Below are 17,894 nucleotides of genomic sequence, written 5' to 3' on the forward strand. Positions count from 1 at the left end.
TTCGCGCTGCGAATATTCCATCAACCTACTGCGCTTAAGTAAAAAGAAACTTTGTTTATACATATGCATGTATGTACGTTAATATGTATTAGTAATAACGCTTTATGGATTACATAACCATAGCTTGGCGTTTGGTCGGCACTTCAGCTAAAATTAATTTAACATTTTCAACGATCTTTTGTAGGGTTCATAAAATGTTGTTGACTGCGGAATGCGGGGCTTGTACGCGCACGGGCAGGAATTTCTTTGCGGTATATCAAATAGAAATTAAAAGTTACTTTTTAATATTACCTACGCAATAGCTTTGTGGATTCATACTAAAGAAAGAAACATGATTTAAAAGTAGTACATTAGAGTGGTTGAAAAATTTTTTTTTGGAAATTCATGAACGATACCTCAAATTATTGTTATTTGTGATCAAAAAGAGAAACGTGTTTTTTTTATTAAAAAAAAGTTTTTTAGAGGTCGCGCTGGTCGGTTTTTTATAAAAACGCTGATGTTCTCAATTTTTTTTATTTTCGTGATATGCGAAAATGCAGCTAAAAATGTTTTTTATATATAATTACTCTGGTATTATTGGGGAACATTCCCTTAATTACATACCTGTCTTGGGCAGTTAGAGTGGGCCTAGTGCCCGAAAATATACTCTTGGACTTACGTGTTCCTATGGTTTGGAACTTGTTACCAGGGGGTTTCTAATTTGGAATCTGAAGTCAGTTTTTCAAAATTCAAAATGGCGGATCCAAATGGCGATCCGTTTTTTTTAATGGTTGGATTTGTTCGAAAACCGGCACACGAGAGTTTTTGGGATCGACGAACACGAATCTGAAGTCAATTTTATTAAATTCAAAATATCGGATCCAATATGGCGATCAAATTTAAAAAAAAAATACTAAAATTGAAACGTTGATACTGAACGTTTTAAACATTGTCAAGGGTTGAAACTCGTTTCCAGTGGGGATCTGGGGTTGCTGATTACGAATCTGATGTCAGATTTTCAAAAATTCAAACTGACGGTTAACCCTAGAATACTAACCTTATTTTTTATTCCTTTAATACTAACGTTCGCCTGTGAGGCTACTTGGAAAAAAAAAGTACAAATTCTGTCTTTCTAAAACCTTAAATTTGTTTAAAAAATGGGCTTAAACATATTTCACATATTTTTAAAGTAAAAAAATAAAATAAATTAATAATTTTTATAATATTAATAAAAATAATTCGTATTGAAAATAACACATATTTTATAATGTTTTTGAAAAAGGTGATTTTAAAAAATAAAAATAAAACATTTAAAAGCGAACGCACTCAAACAATCCATACATTTTCTTAAAGGTATTCGTATTTACTTTCACACAGTTGTTTATCTTTTCTATTGTGACCTGTACTTAAGAATGAAATCGACTTTTTTGTATCACATTGGGCCTTATGAATAAAAACTAGCAATGCTTTTTTCTTAAAATTTTGGAACCTTTACGTAAAGTTATTCGAATAAATCAAGCGAAAGGTTTGAAATCTTTCGAAAAAGCAACTGCTTAGTTTTTATTCATAAGGCGCATTCACTGAAATCTTCTTCTAAATTGTTCTCACTATCGGTTCTATTCAACGATATTTCTTCCAACCATTTTAGAACTGGTTTTTCATAGGAACCCCTCTCGAAAAGTAAAAAAAAAAAATTAAGTTCAAAACAGAAAATAGCCAACAAACATGTTAAAATTACAAAATTACCTTTACTCTTTACTTTACTAACGTTCGCCTGTCAGGCGTCAAGAGTGCGTGGAACTCAGCCGCGCAAGGCCACTGTACAATGTGCGTTTGCTAACAGCCTCGTACAGCGCTAAGCTGAGTTGGCGCGAACGTTTGCTTTGATCATTCACAGCGTTCCTGAAATATCGCGCGGAAACCGAATTCGTTCCGCCTCACAGGCGAACGTTAGTATTCTAAGGTTAAGAATTTCAAACAAATCCAATCATTATTTTTTCAAGTTGGTCGCCATTTTGGATCTACCATTTTCCAAAAAGAGTGTTTTTATGAACCACTCTGGTTGTACATACATACATATATAAAGCTCAATTGACCAATTATTGGAATAGACCATTTTATCATACAACAAAGTTCTGTTTAGTTACAAAGATGGCTCTGGTCTCACTTAAAAAGCAATAAATTATTATTTATAAAAAAAAAATTCAGAAAACGTTTACAGAATTTTTAAATAAAAAAAAAATATTAAAAGCAAATCCTTGGAAAAAATTTTGTGTACCTTAAATCTTATACATATTTGAAAAGATCCTGAAATTTTTAAGAATGTGTTTTTTTTTTGTAGATATACATTTTTTGAACTTGGAACAAATTTTTTTGCAAACTCTAAATAAAGTCATTTCAAACCATTTTTATTTAATTTAAATTTATTTCTAATTAAGATTCTTAAAAAAAAAAATTAAGTTCAAAAATTTATATCTTCAAAAACTATCTTGAAAATCTCCAGAGTTTTAGGATCAGTTGGAGGTATTTAAAAAAAAAAAATCCAAAAAGTTACTTAAGTTTTTGCTTTTACAATTTTTTAAATTTCAAACTTCTAACCTTTTTTTTAATTTTTCGTATTTTTTTTTTAATATTTCAGCCACAAATAACAACTTTCAAACCAGACCAGATTTTTGTAACTATCATAGTTTTTGAGATATTCAAAAAAATTACATAATTTGTGAGATTTTGGCCATTCGAAATTTTTTTTTTCGGATGAGCTTTCTTATACCATAGAAGACAAGTTATGGCCGTAGCAGCGGCAACGTATCGCCTTTCCCCTACCGTGGATGAGCAGTTCGACGAATCAACAGGCTTGACCTGGTTTCATAGTGCCACTTGAGGGTAGTGCCCTAGCACAACACCCCTGAAAAAAAAAACATATTCGTCTGAAAAAGACTAAACTTCCAGTAGTATTTTGATAAAAAAAAAATTGCTTGTAACTTTGGTTACGAACCAGGAAAGTCTGTAAATGCAACCTACGTGTATGAAAATGAGTCGTTGTATCTGCATTTTCCTAAGTGTTTGCACATGCATACATAGATATTAGGGCGATTTTTTTTTGCGGCTATTGTTTTTTTTTCACTCCTATCTCAAAATTTATTAGGGAGATTTTTTTTGCGGCTATTGTTTTTTTTTCACTCCTATCTCAAAATTTTGTGGAAAACACCGAAAAAAAGCCCAAGGATTACACCGCAAAGGACACTTTTGTAGAGCATTCAATTCTGAAGAAAACACATCGTTGACCAAGATTATACCATAAAATGCCTCTGAGCTGTAGACTTTTTAAGAAAAAAACTCAAAGTTTACGTGAATTTTATATGGGAAATCTTTTCACGCCTTGGGCGAGTACTTAATTTTAATATTAAGGGATACAATTTTCAGGGAGCCTTTTCCACAAAATTTTGAGGTAGGAGTGGAAAACCAACAACATTCGCAAAAAAAATCGCCCTAATAGATATATTTGTAAAAATTTGTTTGTTTGTGTATATTATTTTCTATCTTAATAGATTTTGAAGTGAAGGCCAGTACTTAGCTAAAATCGACCCACGGGAGTGCACGACAACCTGATAGAGATCCATTTTAACGAAAAAATTAGGGCATCTGTGAAATATAAGCGGGAGTCCACGACATTAGTTTGTTGCTTAATTTATATGCGAAAACGTAACAAAAAGACTAACAGTACTCGGAGGTCAGAAGGTAGAACCTCTTAAAGCAATATTCAAAATAATAACCAGGTGCTTGAACACAAGTGCTAAGACAAAGTGCCGAATTTTGTTATCCTAAAAGAATATGCTAGATTCTAATTCTTTGAATATTTCGTATGACAACTAATCTAGACAGTCTTATTTCTTCATAACTCTTTATGGCAACGCTACCAAAAACTTAAAGCTATTTGCATCCAAATGATACGAGTGACTTCAACGAAATATAGCACAGCAAAAATCCAAGTAATCAAAATTTGTGTCGCTCGAAAGCAAGTGTAAATTGGTGCAATATATTTGTAAAAGTAGAGCAAAAACAAACACTTTTTAATTAAAATATTTCTTAAACTTCCCTTTGCAGCTATTCAGTTCAGAAGTTATCATCCCTGACCCCTTTTCTGATGCAAATTTTTGCGTTAAATAAAAAACAAATAAAAAAAAAGCAGTAAACACACGAAGAGCTGAATACAAGGCAAACAGTGACAAAAATGTAGATTGGACGGTATAATGTCATTTAAATGTGTCGCAACAACAATTTACATACATATATACATAATACGTTCAAGCTCTCACAAGCAACAAAAATTTTACTTCTGTTCAGTGCGAAAAATAACCAAATAAGAGGCATCCAAATTTTTAGTGCCATTGACTTTTATTGTGCATTTTTCGACCATGCAAGAATGAGTGTATGTACATATGTACATACATATGTATGTATGTATGTAAGTTTGTAGTGTGTGCATAAATAAGCAAGAGTGAAGAATATGTGTGCGTGCGCCTGTGTGAGTTGCTGAAAATCAACCGAGATGACATTTTAAAGCAGTAGCGCTTTATCAGATTTTATTATACACTTTAATGGCAGGGCAGGGGTGTCGTGGAGCGCGCATGAACCGAGTGGAAATACCAGCGACAACAACAAGAAATGCAGCAACATGCGTGTCCCATCGACTGCATTGCCATCAACATGCAAATACGCAGCTCAGCAGAAATGGGAAATGAAAAGGACCAACAAATGGAAAAAGCACAAGAAGCACACGACGAGATGTAACAAAGTGTTGCTGGCTGTCACGACGGCTTACAGAGTACACACGCACACACATATACGCCTATGACCAAGTCAATTTGTATGTTGTTGCAAGTTTTTACATGGCTAAAAGTGGCAATAACGGCACCTAAAGCAGGAACTGGCAATCTTGTAGCGCGACTATAACAGCTGCGGTACACACGAATGCACTAAATACACAGATGCACACATAGATACATACTTCGACGATCAACCGTACGGTTTTATTCGAATTTTCAATTGGCGACTGGCCCGCCTATGTGGCTATGCGGAGATTCAACAAGAAATCAAAATTGGCAAACTTCAAACTGGACTCTGAGTTATGCTTTCTACAAAAAGGTTGAAACGATTTTGCTCGAATCCCACTTACTAATTTAAAGCAGTTTATGAAATTTAGTAGTACTTACAAGTATTTGTGACAAAATTTGCTACTCTCAAATGGAGATGGATTATGATTTCCAGCCAAAATTAATATAATTTTCATACTGGATATCTTGTTCTTTTATTTTTTTAATTGGTGGTTATTCCTTATTTTGGGTTATGAGATGAAAATATATATTTATTTTAGCATAGAATAGCGCACGTTCTTCATAACCTTTCTGTACTCTTTCAGGACTCTTAACAATGTATGTGTATTTAGGAAAGCTCCTAATATTTTCTTCAGCAATATGACTCGCCTCCAATTCCAATCTCTTCCACACCTTTCTTTACTGTGCAGCAGTTTGATGTAATTTTTGTATAAATTCCTGCAATTTGGAGCTGGTAGATGGACGTTGCTGTAAGCATTGTCGACGAAAAATATGTTACGCGCGCAACAAACATAGATATGCATGCACACATACTATGTATGTACATATATTCGTACGTTCCTATCCCCACATGCACGCAAGTAGGTGCATATCCCAGTGGGAAAATGGGGAATGCATTACCTTTTTATAATTGATAAGCTTTTATGTAACTTGGTCATCCCGCGCAAATCGCGGAAATTTCCAATCGATTTCAAACTGACTTCCCGACAAGTTAGAGGCTTGAATTTTTCAGCATAGTTCCAATCACGATGACAATGCAATTTAAAATATAAATGAATTCCCCATATGCCCCAGGGGTCTTGATTTAAAGGCGGTCAAAAAATAGTAAGATTTATGGCTAACAGAGCGTAATTTGCCAAATAACGTAAAACCACTATAAAATTGTTGAAGCTGCCGGCGCGCCGCGGCGGTAGTGTAGCAAAGCTATTTGTGGCAAATTCTAGATAACAACCTAATCAAGATATGAACCTCGTTGTAGGCATCATATCAAGGAGATACAATTAGAAGACTCCAGATGTCGCCCCGCCAGAAGAAGTTAAATATTGCGCCTAAATATATGCCATGCTACAGCGGAAATGGACGACACGCCATTTCTTTAAATAAAATTAACTGCTGCTATATGTACGTATGTATGTTTATACAAAACGTTAGCAAACAACATTTTGCTTGCCAAGTCTTCTGTTCTCTTTCATTGCAAGTTGAATTATTTTAATATCTATTGCAAAATTTTGTACATGAAATAAAATAGCTCTTTTTAAAATACAACGCTTTTATAAATGGACTAAAAATTATAAAATAAAATAATTAAAAAAAAAATATTTTTTAAAAACAAGCTTTTATTTAACCTGTACAATCAAAGGAATAAAATGAAGTAGTGTAACAAAAGATTTTTTAGCAAGCAAATTTTGTCAAAACTGCACTAAAATGAATAGAATAAAATAAGTTAAGGCCTCGTTAAAGTTACTACAAGCCATCTAGTGAAAGGAGTTATTCAAACTCTAATGAAAATTACTAACAATTTGTACTAATTTACCTCGTTTTTAAAAAAGCTTATCGCGAATTCAGCGTACATGCATAATTGGTTAGGTATGTATGTATTTATATGTATGTATGCAGATATTTAAATGCCGGTTTACTATTCGCGCGACAAGCTTTTTTAAAAACGAAGTAAAATACGAAGTAAAGTACAAATTGTAAGTAATTTTCATTCGAGTTTGAATAACTCCTTTCACTAAATGGCTTTTAGTAACTTTAACGAGACCTTAACTTATTTTATTTTATTCATTTTAGTCCAGTTTTGACAAAATTTTCTTGATTCCTTTGATTGTACAGGTTAAATAAAAGCTTGCTTTTAAATAAATGTTTGTTTTTTAATAAATAAGCCAACAATATTTTGATCAATTTTGGCTATTTTTCTTTTGTTTATTTAATGTTTATTATTTTTCTATAAAAATCTAGCTCATTATATAACAAACACCATACAAAACCAAATTTCAAACTATGTGCAAAAATTATGAAAAATCTGCAAAGTTTCAGATAGATTTTCAACTTTTTATTCAGATTTTTTAGAACTTTTTTGAGTATGCAATTTATTAGCCCATTGAATTCTAGGATAACAATGTGCAAGTCCTAAGTTGCTAAAAAATCGCGTTGATTTTTAAAAAAAAATTTTCCCACTTATTTACTACATATGCATGCCGTACAAACATATATCTGTGTTCGTATGGAATAGTAGCTTATGTCGAAAGTCTGGCTTTATTATATGCGGGATTCCCTTTATTCCTTAAACGACAAGGAATTTTTTGATGAGTCTTAATAAGAATATTGTCCAGCTAGTATCGGAACTATTTCTTTCACATTTATTTGCCAAAAGTCCTTCAACGACTCGGCACCAGTGAGTCATTCGCAATCGTATGCTGCGAATGGTGCATTGTACTAAAGCTAGCCTTTCGACATAAGCTACTATTCCATACAAACACAGATATGTATGTATAACTTCTGCCCATTCGGACCGTGCAGAATGTGATTCCGAAAAGAAAGCTTTCTTAGGTACTAATTTCTTCATGTCAAACTTGAAATACACTTAATTTCTATATGCAAAATTAGTAAATATCTGCGTGGAAAAGTAATCGAGTCCTTTTTTCAACAAAATAGAAAGCTAAAAATCTGTAGATCGTGAAAACTTTACTGCAAAAACTAGCATTTTGTAATGCTTTCACTACGGCAAATAAGTCCACAAGCTCTCTAAGCCAAGAATAACCACCTTATGTAAAATTGCCTCTCTAAAGAACCGTTCTTGCTGTATTCCCCACCTCTGTATAAAAGCGAATTAAAGACTTCACGTTTTTGAAACTACTTCCGAGTCGTCGAAAGAGAAGCATGCAATACATAAGGACATTTTGGAAGCAGCCTAATGCGACTGGGTTGGCAATGTATCTTACACGTACGTAAGTTACCAAATAAACTTACTAGTTAGTATATGCAAACATAATGAACACACATTAATGTTCATTTACAAACATACGTATGTACGTACATATGTACATACATATATATGCTTGTGTATATGTATTTGCACACTACGGAATTTATAGCAAATTTATGGGCGGAAGTTATTTACATTGTTCTTATCATAGTCAATGTTATTGTCATAGTTGCTGCCATGTTACTGTTATTGTTGTTTTACGAGTACTATGCACTTGCATGGCTTGCATTATTTCAATGTATAATTGTTGCTACTGCTCCTTGCTGTTGTTGACGTTGACAATTTCTTGATGGTGAAATTAATACTGCAGAAAGTCAAGTTGTCATACATACGTAAGTATAAGCTTAATCAGCAACGACAACAACTTTGCGAAGTAACTAGCACCAGTTGGATGTGAAGTTTCCCTATAACCGGGTTCATATCTGACTTTTTCCTTGTACAATCCAGTATATTGTCACGCTCAGATTTGAAGTCTAAATAAATAATTTGATTCTTAAATTGACAACTTAATTTATTTTCAACTGGCCCTTACTGTCGATATGACCACTTACGCTAACCAAATCAATATTGCCGAGTTTTAACAACAGCTTGGTAGTATGAAAATTTTTAAATTGAAAAAAAGTTTCTAACTAAAGCAGTCTGTATCATGATAAAAACATAGCAAGGTAGAACCGTTCTCTCAATTTGTCGGCGATGATCAAGGCACATTAAACAGGTAGTATCAGTAGAGCAAAAACAACATTTGCGTGTATTTTGTTGTTGCTTCTGGTATCGAAAGTGTCAAAAACTGTTCTGAATTTTTTCTTCTAAATCAAAGCGTGCCATGTGAAATACAAAAAATTATAAAAAATAAAAAATTGAAATTGGAAAAAATAAAAATTGATGCAACTTTCTTTCCTAGTAAATTTGTTTGCTTCTCGAAGCATTGATCCATCCTTTGCAAGGCCCAGTAATCAGCGGTCGTGCTGCCGAGTTGGGCGAACGTTCCAAAAGCTGCTCTTCAATCGCTTGTTTTGTATGGGAAAAGGTTTCACATGCAAATGGATTTTAACAATTCAGAATTTTTGTGAGAAAAAATTAAAAATATTTGACATTTTCGAGACCAAATAATTTGAAAATAAATCAAATCAGCTGCTCTACTGATACTACCTGTTCAATGTACCTTGGCCGTGATTTTTTTTTTGAAGTTTGCCAACATTTTAAAATCATATAAAAGTGAAAATAAAAAATTGAAATTGTTCGAAATTGTTGTTGCTTGAGATTGAAAATGAAAATGTGTGTGTGAGTTTGTGAGTAAATTTAAAAATTAAATTGTTTGGAAACGTCAAGAATTTTAAAAATGGCTCTCAGCGGTTCTACCTTACTATATTTTTATCATGGTCTGTATAACTGACACTCGCTTTTTAGAGTAGAAATGAAACTGTTGTTGCCATTAAGCATGGAAAGATAATATTAAATTTACTGTCTAACTTCAATATCCTTTAAAAAAAAAATAAAATTACAGAGTAAGTAAGGGTGCATTCGAAAACGTCAAACTACAAAGCATCAGTCTCCTTTATTTCTAAGCAGAAGAATCAGCAGATTGTAAACACAAATGTGCGAAACGGTTAGATGCTAATTTTCAACATATATTAGACTTCTAGGGCTAAGGACACAGTCATGAATACTAAAATTTAAAATTGTTTACATTTGATTTATTCCCTCAGATTTATGCGAAATCGATAATTTTTTAAAATAAAATAATAGTCATACATATGTATGTATATCTTTCTAGGGTTAATGCAACAATGAAATTGCGTTGAGGAGTCCAAAAAGATGATGTCATGTGGATGCTCTTTTCTGGGGGGTGTGTCCAATAAATAAGCAAGAAAATACTGAAGTGCTCTCGTTTTAGATACATACATATATGCGTACAGAGGTGCATTCCAGTATAATACGAGTAGACTTTAAGCATTTAACTCATGGAAATATTTCCATCAACCAACGTCCGTTTTGGGTATTGAGTATTGTGTATACATATAAATATTATATTCTCTTCCCGTATGTTTATAATTGCTACACACTGGCATTTTTTGATTGCTTCTATGGAATTTTCCAATTTCGCAAAGAAATATTTGCTTGTAGCCCACGAGTGACTGCTTTCCTGGCCGGTTGGCTTTTGAGCCACACGAGCAGACAAACTTTAAGCGGTTTTTTTATTCATTTTTTTTTTTTTGTTACTAAGTTTCAATTGAAATATTTTCTTAATTATTTACCTACATTGCAATATGAAAGCAAATTTTTCGTAAAGCTCTCCTGCTTGTTTTCACCTTTAAAAAAAATATAATTTCTACAGTTTGGTTTTAATTAATAAAAATGCATATTAAAATTAGCAAGAAGTAAGTTTTGTTTGTGCTTTACCCACACTCAACGCCAACTTCATGATTTACAAATATTTAAGTTCGAAAATTATTTCAACTTTTTGAAAGCTAAAATATGCCACAATGTCTGCCAGTGATGAGCTGGACATCAGGTAAGCCATCCAGACCGCAACACGAATTAAAAATTAAAATATGTATGTGTTTGGGCGGCCTTCGCTAGCAGTCTCCGTTAGCTGTGTCAGCTCATTTTCGCTAGCTAATTTTTAGTTGTTTTTCTACTGACAGGTCAGTTGCTGTCGTTGACATTTTCCCTAGAATTTTCCCATTCAAAATACATGTGTTCAGAAAACAAGTATCCAACAAGTTAGGCAACTTCATTAATTGTGAACGGTTGAGGTTAAAAACTTTAGGAAACTGTAAAGCTAAGTTAAAACGACGAACAAAAAGGTGGTATGTATAAGGAATTAAAAAGAAACAAAAATCATTTTGTGCAGCATTTAATGATTATTAGGGTGTGATTGCATGGAAACGAAGAAGTGGTGGGGCTAAAAAACGTTAATTTGCCGAAAATAAGCTTAAACAGTACATCCGTTGCATGCATTACACATGCATGCCAATCTTAACAAAGAGCGTCTTCTGTCATTTCCAAGAATTACAGTTTTTAAGCATATTTTAGTAAATAAATATCAATGGGAAGAAGTGCCGATATAGAAGTTAGCCATTTTGATGGTCACCCATTATTTTTTCATAACAGACCCATTACTTGAAAATATTTGAATTATACAAACATTAAGGAATTGAATAAAATGGGATTCCTAAAATTTTTATAAAACCTCGACTCTTTGACATAGTGATAGAACTTTATAGAGAAGTATGAAATACTCCAAAAAAGAGGTAGTATTTGCAAAAAAAAGTTCCGATAATGCTCGTTCTTTCAAGTATTTTTTAAGGAAACGCGAAAAGTAAACAAAAATTACATTGCTTTGCTTTTATGACCTCCTTCTATTTGTAGATTGAATAGACACTGATTTTAGCAGTTGAAATCTGATCTAACAAGCAACTCTAAAGGAATTTTGAAATATAAATACATACAATAACCGTAAATAAAATGTTTATAGCAAAGAGGCTTATTTAAAGTTTTTAAAAGTGAATATTTACAGATTTTCGAGGCGCATATTTACAAATTTCTTTAATAAAAATTTTCTTCGAGAATAGGCTGGATAGGCTAAGGCTCTGTTGTGCTTGAGAGTGGGTAAGTTATTGAGTCGAAGACAACCCTCTTCCACTATTCATTATCGAATTTGAGGCATTAGATTCGTTTTCCAATTATTTAAGAACTTTTAACCAAGCCCAATGTTGGAATGAGCCCAACCCCTTTTTCTAGGATGTGCAAAAATTTCATAGCTGTAGCTCACTAGAACAAAATATGTTTTAATTTTTACTATGCGAGTATATTGTAACCTGAAATGCAAAATAACGCATCATCATCGTCACGGAAATGGAAAAAGTCGTGACTTTTTTTTTTTTTTTATAAAACGATGTGGGGAGTTGTAATTTGATGAAATCTATCATAGCAATCAAAAAGTGGATTTTTTTAATTTTTTATAACTTGCGACTTTTTGCAATTCAGGTGACGAATTTTTTTTTTTTTTTTTTTTTTTTTTTTTTAATTATGACAGTATTGAAGTAAATGAGCGTTATTTTCATTTTCACGACATACATATGTATATTGGATAACGGAGATAATTTTTTAACGTTCGTCACACTCTTAATTGGGTAAATTTTAAAAATGTTTCAATGTAATATTTCATTTCCAACAAGCCATAGCTTTAACTGCAGTTTATGCCTATTGAAAAAGGGAGATTACAACTTGAAGGGGGTAATTGCTCATGTTAAGTACAAGCAAACAAAACGAAAAAAAGCAAAACGGAAGAAATAAATAAACCCTTGAAAATTCTTGCAACTTACCAGACCTCTTAGCTGAAGTCCTTTCAAGGAAGAACGCGGTAGGTTTCTCAATTGCTTCATTTGAACGATATTCAAGAGAACACACGATATTCATCTTGTGACACATCGAAGCTTCTTGCGCCTTCTATAAGAGGAAACGCATATTTGGGCTCTTCAGTTTCATGTTGTAGTTGCATGCCCTCCGAAAACTTCGCCACTCGTCACCTATGCCCACAGACCTAATTCAATTAAATCGAGCACGGAAAATGCCGCTAAACACACAAACACAATCGCACAAGCAACATCCGCAAATGAAGAGGTGTATGCAAATGCATGAATGTATGTGTAGAGAGTACGCAACGTATTTGCACGATCCATTATGTCTCTATGTGCGGGCTGCGTTATATTTGCTGGTGACAATGGTGCCATAATAATCTCATCGATTTAATTTCCCATATCCGCCTGCCAGCCAGTGTCTCCGGAATTGCCACTCGGTTATATATTAGCTGCTGCAGCGTTGAATTATGAAATATGGGCAATGGCAAGAGCGAGAGCGGCAAAATAAAGCCACACACACACACACACACACACACACACACAGGTGAATGCAACAAATGCAGTACAACAGCATTTCATTTGCAACAACCACAAACACATGAATGTGATAACGTCTTATTTGGCATTTGAGAAGTAATGCTGGCTGGAGGCAAAGTCGCCCAAAGGACATTCAACCCAAATGTGCATCGGCAAAGCTGCAGTTGTAACAACGTATTGCACGTGGCACAACAACAAGAGAAATTCTAATTCCTGATGAAGTAAATAACTACATTAAAGTGCATATACTTATGTATAGGGATATAACATCAAGACAGGAATATATCTTGCCGTCATGCCTATTTTACTATGGTTATAAAAATGTACATTATGAATGTTTCATTTATCGAATCGTACTACATCCTTCTCTTAGGCTGCGTTTCACCAGATTCATTTAAGTGAAAATTACCTTAATTTTCGAATTTTCGGTTTCACCGATTAATTTTGGTTTGTTTTTAATTTAGATTTAAGTGACCTATGCACTTCATTTAAATAAAAATTACATCAGAATAACAACACTCAGAGATGTTACACGTTTATTCAGCTGATCAATATACACAAACCACAAATTTAAGTATCAGCTGTTTACTTGTATACCAGCCCTGTTTTTACTACCACTTTTAGCACGGTGCTGCCATATTTTTACGTATTGAAACTGAACAAATTTAATTGAGAGTTAATTAAGAAATTAAATTAAATTTCATTTCCACTTAAATAGGTTTGGTGAAACGCAGCCTTATAGCTGATTTCCACCAAGCCTTAACTGCTGCTTATGCTTATTGGACAAAGGAGATTACAACTTGGAATGGTGTAATCCCAACTACTAAACAAACGAAAGGAAAAAAGCAATTAAGAAACCAACCTTGCCGATCACCCCATGTTAAAACTGATGGAACTTATCTGAACTGCAGTTAAGCCTTTGGTGGAAATAGGCTATTACTATTTTAGTCATAGTAATAAACAAATCCTTTTCCTATTTTCAAACGGAAACAGGAGTAGCTAAATACCTGCCAAAACATTTTCATTGTTGTTGTGTCGGCATGCCTTCAAAGTTATTGTTATTTATACATACTCGTACATAAATGTATTTACATTTACTTGCACACATAAATAGTTAATGTAGGCGCAAGTAAATATGTTTTGATGCGAGCAAAACCTAACCTAAGCGTTACGAGCGATGAATTTACGCTTCAACTGCGATTCACACTTTATCATATTTTGTCAACGCACTATAGTGGAAATTGTAGCAACAACACCAGCAATAATATAAGCAGCAGGAGAGAGATGGCAGTTATGCTTTAGGTGCAAAATTATGCTAATAATCTCGGAAATGTCTCCATCCAAACATAGCAGTTCCTATTTATGCATACAACACACACACACATGTTCACAGATATGTACATCAGGTGGGTTCTTAAATGTATGAAACAAATTTTTATATTAGATTTTCTAAATAAGCCTCACCCCCTACGTCGATGTTACTATAGTCGAATATAGCACATGTAAACTTTAGTATCGACTGGAGACGGTTTAGGCGTGTCACACAGGGGGCAAAGTTCAGATCCCTCTATGCAAACATCTTAACCGACTGCAATCGGGACCAAAAACGATTTAGGGTCTCTATAGAGTAATATGAACTTTGTCCCCTGTGCGACACGCTTTGACCGTCCCCAATCGGAACCAAAATTTATATGTGATATCTGTGATCGTGGTATTATCGATTGAGGGGGTGAGACTGAAAAAAATCGTTCGTTTGATTTTAAGGATAACCCTAATGTACGTATGTAGATACACAACTACCTACATGTTACCAATTTACATATCGCACACCTAGATCTAAAGTGAGACAACTCAAAATTTTAATTTTTTGACTTATGCGTGCTCCTTAACTCATTGCCTATCGACCAATATAATCGGGTCAATAACAGTTCCAGCACTCAAGGCTAGATGACGCTATAAACCTCTTTTAAAGTTGATTAAGAAGGTTTTAGTTTGAACATTTAGAATACTTTTGAGGTGTTTGAAGAAGTTTGCCACTGGTTTAAAAAGTTAAATTCAACTCAATAAGTTAAAAGAACAATGAAAAATTTAGTATCGCTTTTGAAGTTGTTCGGGAGATACGAAAATCGGTGTAGATTCGCATTTTCTGTCATTCTGCATCAAAATCTAAACTTTGAAAAAAGTGGAGTTGGCACCTTTTCACCTTTAGGTAGCGGTATGTATCAATCGAGAAGGGTTTGAAAATGCTTTTTTAGTGGTACAGGGTTATTTAAATTTTGATGAAATGAAAAATCGACAGCATGCGAAACTTCTCTTCACTCAGAAACGGTTGGTCGGATTTAGATGAAATTTGCAACACGGTTCGCTATAACTCTGACTAAGATTTGGAATATTTTTTTGGTGTTTGAAGAGGGTTGGCGCCTGTTTAAAAAGTTAAGTCCAGTTTTGGCGTTTTAACGCCGTGCGAGTTCAGCAGTAATCGTTATTTTTTTAGCTTTATTTTTATAAATAAAAAATATTTAAAATTTTTCTTGCTTTAAAAATAAAATTTAAAATAAAAAATAAAAATACATTTTTGGACAGATACGAAGACAAAAGCAAATGCGAGCACGAACACAAACCCGTCAACATTTTATTCCCTGCAAAGTATGTATGTTTGATGTTTATTTATAGAGAGGAAAACGAGAAATAGCTTCAACAAAAAATTGATAAAAATCCACTGTAAATCCTAGCTACTTCAAACTTGCACTTTATTATACTAAAACTGAAATCAAATTTAAAAGCTTATAATAATAAAACATTTCGGGTTTTCGATAAATTTCGATAAGTTGATACATATCGATAATTTAATGAATTTTAGAAACACTAAAATTCGATAACTCAACAAATTTCGATAAGTCTACTAATTGCTATAATTTAGATAACTTAGAAATGAATATATCTCGATATAAATCGATAACTCGAAAACTTGTTACACTTTGGTAATACGATACAATTCGGTAAGCAGTTATAACTCGATAAACTTATATAATCTTGAAATATCGATAGCTCGATATATTTAGAAATATTCAGAAACTTCGATTTTCTAAGGGCGACAAATTTCAGTAAATCAATAAAAATCGATAAGTCGATAAATTGAAAGAGCTTGATTACGCGATAAATTTTGTTAACTCTTTAAATAATGATTATTCAATAAATACGGATAGCTTAATAAATTTCATTACCTTTGTCCGTAAACTTCAACAATTAATTTTCTGTGTCCATAAATTTCGACGACTCAATGAACCTTAATCAATTTGAATAATTCGAAGCGTTGTTATTACAATAAACTTCGACAAACTTGGGTAACTTTAATTTCGTAAACTTTCAATTTCGATTCTTATCGAAAAAATTTCAATATTTTCTCACTCTTTAAGTTACTCTAATTCTTATTGATTTCTCATTGTTTTCATTTTCGTCTTTATCTTCAATTTTGCCTTCACTATTTTCTCTTAGTTAATCGTCATCATTTATTTCTTCAACAACGCAGTTATCTTTATTACTAAGTTTAATTTCAAATACGAAGTAAAATAAAATGCAAAATTGCACAGGTTTCAGCAACAATCAAATTTGAAGCCATACAAACTTCCCTCAACTACAGAAAAGTACCACTCTCCAATGATGTTCTTGGCTTTGAAGTCGGTTCGACAGAGTCTCCAAACGAACGGTGACACAATTTATGTTAGCGTATTAATATACACATGCTGATTGTTTCACATTAAAGCGTGCGATTTAAGCTCCAATGGTTCTTTACAGCTTAGGTTAGGTTAGGTTATCCTGGCTGCCCTCATCCGCGCAGGTAAGGGCACACTTAGGCCTCCATGGGCCCGTTGTGATACCATATTTGAGACTCATACATCCCTCCTCCTACCTCAGAAATTGAACCAATTTGTAGCTCTGATAAAGCGCACAAAATCGCAGATACTGGCCGAGTCCAGTTCAGCCAGACACTCGAAAGAATAGCGAAGGAGCGAGCGTCGACGGGCTCTTGCCAAGGCGGGACAGTGGCACAGGTAGTGCTCCACGCTCTCGATCTCCTCCTCATCGCGGCAGCTACGACAGTAGTCGTTTGGCTGCAGACCCATCCTGGCAGCGTGGGTTCCTATAAGGCAGTGCCCGGTGAGAATTCCGATAACATGGCGGAGCATCGGTCGCTCCAAACGAAAGAGAGGGCGAGATCTACGCTTATCTAACCTAGGCCAGATGTGTCTCGCTATCCTGCACGTGGGCTCTGCGGACCATCTTACATTTGCCCGTTCGATAAAGTTATTCTGCAGCCATAGTTTACAGGATGATAGCGGAATACCCGCATTACGAGCGGTACTGATCGCAGGCAGTAGGGTTCCTTTCCGAGCCAGCTCGTCCGCAACACAGTTGCCCGGTATGTCCCTATGACTCGAGTAAAGTGACTCCTTGCCAGCTCATTTAGAATACGTCTACATTCCATGACAATCTTCGAGGAGGATTTGTCACAATTAAGTGCTTTGATAGTTACTGCATGCAGATTAGTAGGAGAATCGATCAGCCATCTAGCAGCTTCGTAGATTGCTGTTAGTTCAGCCTGAAACACGCTACAGTAATCTGGCAGACGGAAACTGAGGCTGAGTGAGAGTTCCTGCGAATATATCCCACTTCCTACCTTCAGATCTAGCTTGGAGCCATCGGTGTAGATGGCTGCTGAATCAGAATAAGAGATCAGGATTGAATCCTCCTCCCACTCACCTCTTGAGGGGATCCTTGTTTGGAAGTCATTCTTTAGTCCAGTAGGCGGCAATGTGTAGTCAAGGCGCCTGAAGTTTCCTGGAAGATCTTCCAAAATTCTAGAGTGTCCAAATCTTGTATCACTCCACTTGATCAGCGCGTTTAATCTAACAG

The sequence above is a fragment of the Rhagoletis pomonella genome, unplaced genomic scaffold (assembly GCF_013731165.1).
Source record: "Rhagoletis pomonella isolate Grant_MI unplaced genomic scaffold, Rhpom_1.0 Rhpom_scaffold_00003, whole genome shotgun sequence".
NCBI classification, from domain to species: domain Eukaryota; kingdom Metazoa; phylum Arthropoda; class Insecta; order Diptera; family Tephritidae; genus Rhagoletis; species Rhagoletis pomonella.